At 49.2% G+C, this 7,923-nt stretch overlaps 1 protein-coding gene across 1 annotated transcript in view; it reads right to left on the reverse strand.

Annotated features, from left to right (window-relative positions):
- CHRM2 (cholinergic receptor muscarinic 2) overlaps window positions 1-7,567 on the reverse strand; it is a 149,920-nt gene extending 142,353 nt beyond the window's left edge. The window contains exons 1-2 of the mRNA XM_046021626.1: window positions 7,205-7,567; window positions 6,781-6,944 (exon numbers count right to left, since the gene is read on the reverse strand). The gene's annotated coding sequence lies outside the window, so the exon portion shown is untranslated. The remainder of the gene's footprint in view (window positions 1-6,780; window positions 6,945-7,204) is intronic.
- Between the last annotated feature and the right edge of the window lie 356 nt (window positions 7,568-7,923).

Here is a 7,923-nt window from a genome sequence, read left to right on the forward strand (position 1 = left end):
GGTAGGAGAGTAAACGAGATACAGAGGATAAAATATTCAGCAAAGTACCTGCCACATCATTGCTTCTCTTAGCTATTGTTATTAGTTTGTTAATATTATTGTTATAATGCGCATGTGATGTTTACCACTGGTTACTGTACTACTAATAAATTAGATAAAGAGGGTGCCTGGGTGGTTCAGTCGGTTAAGCATCTGCCTTCTGCTCAGGTCACAAACCCAGGGTCCTGGAAGTGAATCTCTCTTCTCTCTCTCTCTCTCTCCCTGCCACTCATGTTCATTCTCTCTCTCTCTCAAAAATAAATAAAATCTTTTAAAAAATTAGATAAAGAGGAGGAGGGGAAAAAGGAAAAGGAAGCAGAGGCAAGAATAAAGAAACAAAGAAATATGTTGGCCAATATTTATTTAACATTTTCTCTGTGCCTGTCATTATCCACTATTTATGTATATTATCTCCTTGTGGGGGAATATGGAAAAGGCAGAAAGGGATACAGCCTGGCAAAAAGGCTTTGGTCAGTTACGGAAGAAGAGCTCGTGTGGATTTGATTTTAGAGTTTATCCTAGACAGTTGAGAAACAGTGAAGAATTTTTAACAAGACGATGACATGTTCAGATTTGCATTTTAGAAAGGTCATGCTGGCAGCGTGAGGCATAGATTGTACTAGGGAAAGACTGGAGGTGGGAGACCAGTTAGAAATGCAAGGCTCTGGTGGCAGTTCATGTGAGAGACGCTAAAGGTCTGGAAAAGTTATGTGGATGGAGAGGAGGGGAAGAATTCTAGGCAAGTTTCAGGGAGAGGCTGGACTAGGGGACACCATGGTGTGAATAGAATTGCAGGGAGGAAAAAACCGACATGCTTATAGCGCATCAACCTCACTTCTTCCAATGTCGTATAATTTGTGACTAATAACATGTGCAGGTTGGCATTACAATATAGAGTAAAACTTCCAAGTTTCTCATATAACAAAACAACAACTAAAAATTACATATAAAATTCTATACAGCAATAAAAATATTCTCATTCTAAAGATAAAAGACTTACGTTTTGAAGTTTTAAAGATTTAAAAATACAGAAGATTCCATTAGATTCTTCTTCCCGAGATACCTCAATGAAACCTCTTTCCCACAGATGTTTCCCACAGAAACATCTTCACAGCAATTTTAAACAGATAAGGGTATAAATTTCCCAGCTTTCTCATAACTTTCTAGAATTCTACAGAGCAAATGGCACTCACTATGAACTTCTTCTACCAACCTTTCTGCTTAAAAAATACACTAATTACAGGTCTTTCTTGCTTTTGTCTGTTTCAAATTAAAATCAGAATTGAAATTTTCTCCAAGTTTTTAAAAAATGATGTTCTCGCCCTCTCCAAAGTAATGTGCTTCCTGTTACTGAACACCAGAGGGCATCATTCCGTGAAAGCCAGGATTTGGGAGAGAGGGAGAAAGAGAAGGAATTCCATGGCTAATGAAAGAAACTGATTTTTTAGTATGTACCCTTATCTACCATGAAGCATTACCATGGTAACAGCACCAGTTAAGATGACTGTATATTTAGGTCACAGTATAAAAGAAGGAGCCTGAACATGAGGGGAAAAAAGGGAAGCAAAATAAAGACAAGAATATATGAAGTGTGGAAGGAGGCAAACCAGCCAGAACCTACCTCACTCGCCCTTTGCTAATAGCTATTTCACAAAGTCATGCCTCTCAAAAGAAAGGGAGATAGTAAATTCTAACTAAAATTAAAAGTTGCCATTCAAATGCAGAACCGCAAGTACCCGCAATCTTAATAAATTAAGAGGAACTCATTCAGCATGACAAAATGAAGAGACCACTATACTTGAAGTTGGGAGGTGTGTGTTCTTGGGCAGCTCTTGGTGACCTGCCTTTGCTAGAAAAGCCTCTTTACCCACTTCAGCACATATCATGAGTTAATCTAAACGATATCAACACTCTCTTTCATCCTGCCCACCAGACAAAAGGAAATCTTAGTGTAGCAAAAGGTGGAAAGAACATCTGCCAAAATACCAGGTAATTTCGGTGCCCTTATTTTCCTCTGCCAGAGGCATTCACTGATCAATCAGAACAAGCATGCTGTGCCAACTAAGAATCTAGTTAGCACCAAATCTGCCTTGCTTAGGGTTTAGGGGATCCAACAAGTATATGCAGAGCTGAATTAAAAGGATGCGGAGTGGGGTGTCTGGGTGGCTCAGTCTGTTAAGCGTCTGCCTTCGGCTCAGGTCATAATCCCAGTGTCCTGGGATCGAGTCCTGCATTGGGCTCCTTGCTCAGTGAGGAGCCTGGTTCTTTCTCTGCCTCTGCCTGCCACTTTGCCTACGGCGTTCTCTCTCTCTCTCTCTGACAAATAAATAAATAAAATCTTTTAAAAAAATAAAAAAAGGATGGGGAGAATAATGCTGAACTCTGAACACCAGAGTGTTGACTTCCCCAGAGGGAAAACGAATGCTGCCACTATTCAGAGATCCAATCAGCACAGCGTAAGACAAAGACTGAAGTCCAACCGGCTTGTGTTTGCATCTAGGGCCTGCAACTTACCAGCTGCGCAATCTTGGGCCATTACCTGATGCCTCCCAATGCCAAAAAATGGGGAAAATGACGTCTACCTCTGTAACATGACTGTTACAATGGCACAATGAGAATTGATTCATCTATTCATTCACTCAACACATATTTAAAAGCTCCTCAGATGCGCCAGACACTATCTTCAACAGTGGGGATAAAGCACTAACAGGACAGATGATATAATATATGAAAGGTGCTTAGGACAGTGCCATCAACTTAGAACACACTCTATGAAAACTCATTTCCCAGGAAAAACAACCTGCTTCCTTTGTCCCACAGAAACCACACACAGCACCACCACCATGCCCACGTGACTCAGCTAAGATTTGGGGTATACAATTAGGACACTGGCTCTGATGCCCTGTAACAAAAGCAGTCCCAACGCCCTGCTCACTGAATGAAGTGCAGACAGGTGACGGGGAATGAAAGACAGGTATTAATAGTTGCAAGGAAAATACTGACAGTGTTTGATACATACAAGTCTGAGGAAAATGACCCAGAATTCATACCATAAACTGTCCAACCAACTCAGAGATAAGTTTAAATGAAGAAAACCAGTCCTTCAAGAGAAACGTGTGACAAAATGTTTGTCAGTCTCTAGATCCTACTGAGTGAAGTGAAGAAAGATTAAGATCAGATCATGAGTGGGGTGTGACGTGAGTGGCTGTGTTGAGATAATCACCGATAGGCCTTCTGTCACAGGCACACTGCGAAGGCTGACATCAGTGACGGAGCTTGAACCAAGCACTTTGGGGGCTGGTAATGGCACACTCACACATTCTTGTCCTCACAGATTTCTCCCCCAGTTCCTCTTCATTTCCTGTTACTCAACTGCTCCCTCTTCTGCCTCTTTTGCACCTGCCGTAACTTTGGTCACTGCTGTGGCCAGGAGAGAGAAGTGTTTCCTAATCAGCCTACCTGTCTTTCTCCACTGAAGTGGGTTCCATGCCTTTCCTGCCTTCCTTGTCAGCCAGCAGGCTGGGGACTGCTGTTTTCCTCAGACCTCAGGGGCTGCCCCTCCTTCCTGTCCCCTTGGCCCTGGGGGATGGCTGCCCTGGATTAGAATTGGAAAATGCCACTAGAAGGTACATCCAAGCGCCTGATATTGGAATTACTTGGGTAAAGAAGAGAGAGGGTCACATTTGGAGTAATGTGGTTTGTAAAAGTGAAGACAGCCTCTCTCTCTGCCTCCCCCCAGAACTGAATGTGGGGACTCATCCCAAAGGGACTTTTACCTACATCTGAATGCTAGTCCCTTCCATATCTGCCCCTGAAGCTGAAAGCTGCAAACGTTTTCTTTGGGCTCCCTTGAACTTGAACTATGGTAGGGATATTCAAATCCACCTTTTTGTCACTCCAATCCCTCTCCAGACACCTTCAGGCAAACTTACATAAACAAATATGCCTCTTTCTTTTGTAGGAAGACCAAGCATCTGTTGGGAATTTTGGGCCCCAAGACTCTCCCTCACTCCCACCCCACTTCATTCATAAGGTTTTTTTTTTTTTTTAATTTGATTTTTTTTCCAAAATTCATTGTTTATGCACCACATTCATAGAGTTTTGAAACAGTAAGCTGACTTGGCTGGAATTTCCACATCTTTACTTTCCAGCTTTAATTGACGTAATTGTTTAGCCTGGTAAAAAATACAAAACCAAAAGACTTTGCATATCTATGAACTGCCTCAACTGGAACACATTACTAATAATAGTAATAGCAATAAAAATTCATCTGGCATTAACATATTACTTCTTGAGACCTTAGGCACCAAATCCTGCAAAGCTGCGACACCGTCAGCCCAAAATTCTTCCGTCCATGTGACAAATCTCTGAAGTCCACTTTCTAAATTGTAACGCAATACGTTTCCCAATGTGAAGTTGTCTTCTGGCCAAATCAACCGGTTTACCTCTATGATTATCAGTTCCTTGTTATTACCGTCCAAGTAAGACATGCACACATGCCTAATTGCAGCTTCTAAAGTGTACCGTCATCATTATTTGCTTATCAGTAAAAACGTAATCTCCCTGCCATATGCTTTCCAATACAATGTATACACATGCAGACTGCCCACAGAATAGAATGCAGGGCCTTTGCCAAAGGATGCCAGGCTGAGCATCAAGGGGAGTTTACGAGCTGCCTCACTTCCAGAGTCCTCTTAAACCCAGTAAGCCAGAGAGCCTGGAGTGAAGTCAGGTGCTGGTTATCCAAGGATCTGGCCATTTGGACTTTCCTGGTCCGGCAGGAGAAAGGCTGCCCACTGTGGCTGGGCTCCCGAGGCACGCCCAAAGTAGAGGCCTGGGTGCCCCAGCCTCCTGCTCTTAATGCTGAGCACACACAGCTGGAGCCAGAACTCCCTGGTCTTTTCCCTAGACACTCCTCACCCTCACTCCACCCCACCCCCCAAATCAAGTTTTCCCAAGCCATTCCTGTCACCCCATGGTTCCCCTCTCCAGTCTGGATGGCTCCCCTCTCCTCCAGCCCTGACCTCTGTGTGGCCCTGGCAGTGGCCAGGGCTGCAGGTTGCCCCCACAGCGGAGCAGGGGCAGCATGCCAGAGCACCGGGCAGTGTAAGGTAGAGCGTGGGGACCTGTGTTTGTGCTGCTGGCTGCGCATACTAGGGGATGGACAAACCACACGCCTGGCTGCTACATACCCACTGCCACCCAGCGCTAGGAAAAAGAGCAAGAAATGCAAAAACAAACCAGAGAGAGAGAGAGAGAGAGGAAAGGGAAATAGAAAGTCAGTGTGGGGAATTCTGAAGCTTGAGGACTGCGAGGTGCGGGCTCCGGCTGGGCTGGCAGCACCTGGTCAGGCAGACTCAGAACCCTTCTGTGACTGAGGCCACAGACATACCGTGGCGGTGAACTGACATAAGGACACAGGAGGGCGGTTTGGGTGAGCTATCAGCAGGCAGCTCTGCTTGCCTTAGGCAGTTACCTCTATTTCTCTGCTCTCCTCCTGCTTCTCTGCACCAACAGACTCCCAAAGATATTTCCATTTAGGCAACAGCCTTGGTCTCCTGGCCTAGGGCTGGTGGCTCCATGGACCCTAGCATGGACGATTTTGTGGCTCAAAGCAGCCTTGAGGGCAACAATGGGAAGGAGGGCAGAGAAAGGGATGGGGACCCTGGAGGATGAGGCAGTGGGAGTGTGTGGCTTTCTGGGTCAGTAATTCAGGGGAAACTTCCCTTCTTGAAAGCTCTCCCGGGGAACCTCCTCCACGCCGCGGGGGTGGGCGGCAGGGGCACTGGGCAGAGAGTACAGGTGGGATTTCTGCGCGATCCAAGGACTTGGACCGCACCTCCTGAGTTCCGCCAGCTACAAGTTAGCTGCGATCGCCCAGGTCCGCAGGTGCGGATGACGAGGGGCACTGTGGGTGCAGCGGTCCCTAACTGCAACCCCGTGCCCCATCTGCGTGACCCAGGGCCCCCGTTGAGGTGGGGGTCGGGGAAGCCCTGGCATGATCCCGGATCTCGCAGGCTTTGGGCTGGGACAGTGTCCCCAAGCCCAGGCGGACTGCTGACTTGGTGTGCGGGACCGAAGTGGGATGGGGTTGCAGGAGGCTTCCCCCTTCTTCTGTTCTGGGATCTTTTTCTCAATCTTATAACATCCCCCTTACCCCCCGCCCCGCCGCTCCTTGACCCAGGTCCTCCGACCGCAGCACCTAGCCTCCTCCAACGGATCCAGCGCCGGCACCCAAGGGACTGCTCAGAAGGCGGAGCCAGGGGACCGTGCGGAGCCGGGGCGAGCCGGGCCTCCACCCCAAACGCTCGGGAGAAGTGGCTAGACCCCCCAGCAGGAAGGAGTGTGAGGGACAGGAAAGGGCAAAGCTCTTCTGGTCTCTTCCCTGACAGCATCTTGGGGAGGGGGCTAGCACGCTGAAAGGGGAGCGAGGACCCGCAGGCGCGGCTCGCAGGCTGCCTCCGCCACATTCCGCCGGACTCAGTGACCCGCGGAATCGCGCCCCCGCCTCGCGCTTTGCCTCGTTTGCCCCCTCATTCCAAACCCGCCATCACTTGCCTTCAGCCTTCCAAGCCCCAGCAGTCAAAGTTTCCGTCTGAGAATCTGCACGTGTGGAGGGCTATCTCCCAATTTCCCAGTCCCCGACCCCTTCACGACGGGTTCTGGGGACTGGGAGGGACCCTGCCTTGCCAGGGTCGCTGGCGCGGGAGAACTGAGAACTGGGCAGCGCGGCGCCCTTACCTGCGGCCGGTGTAGCTCCAGCTGCCTCCCGCGACTGCGATTTCCTTGGTGAAGGCTGGCAGGAACGAAGAGCCCTTCGCAGGTTCGGGGCTGACTGGCCCCGGGAACGGGCTGCGTACCGCTCAGAGTCCGAAGCCAGCCGCCGGCTCCTTTTCTCCCTTGATCTTGCAAGAAAAAAGGCAAAGATTAGTTGGTGCCGCGACACCCGGAGGGGTGGGGCGGGGAGGCGGGGTGAGAGCGGACCCAAAGGCTCGGACGAGAGCTGCAGGGCTCGGGCGCGCGCGGGCAGAGTCGCACACCCCACACCGGTCCTGGTCACTTCGCGTGTCTGGAACCCCTTCGCGGTTTAGGCTTGAGTTGAACAGACGCGGCCCCCGCCCTCCACACCAAACCACCAAAGGCAAGGCAGAAAGGACTTTCAAACCTGGCTTTCAGGAAGAAGGCGAGTCTGGAGAGCATAACAGAACCAAGACCTGGATGCACCCGCGGGCTGGGCGGGATTCATTTCTTCACCAAAGTGCTGGGGAAGTAGTAATTAGTGTGGGGGCAACACCTACTTCAGTGCCGCCGGCGATGTCCTAGTGGGATCTGTGGTTTCAAGGCTCTTAGCCAACCCGCAGGGTGGCGTGTGTGTGTGCGTGCGTGTGTGTGTGACCGCGCGCGCCCGAGTGTGTGTGTGTGTGTGCGCGCGTGTGTCTGTTAGTGTGTGTGTGCGCACACGGTGGCTCGCTCCCTGGAGCGGGTCTCTGTGCCCAGGCGCCTTTGGTATAGCAGAAGACCGTGTCTGTTCCTGCGTGTGTGTTCCATTAGCTGCAATGGGCGGACAATTTCTGGAGAGAACATTTACAATTTTCTCCCAATATGACAGGATTAGTTGCTGTTGAAGGCGCTCCTCCAATGAAATCTCCTCTGCTCTCTGATTTGGCGGTTCTTCTGAGCAAATATGACAGCCTTTTCTCCAGGCTCCTTTCCGCTCCTCCACGTCCGTCCCCAGAGCCCAGCTCTCCATCTGCAGTTTCTACACCAGAACCTTCACAATTACCACCACCACCCAGTCCCATTCCTGCAACTACATGATTGCTATAGAGGTGACATGACACACGGGGAAGAACACAGTGTTGCTTCTAAATTGTCGAAGATGCT

This window comes from Meles meles, chromosome 10 (assembly GCF_922984935.1).
Source record: "Meles meles chromosome 10, mMelMel3.1 paternal haplotype, whole genome shotgun sequence".
NCBI classification, from domain to species: domain Eukaryota; kingdom Metazoa; phylum Chordata; class Mammalia; order Carnivora; family Mustelidae; genus Meles; species Meles meles.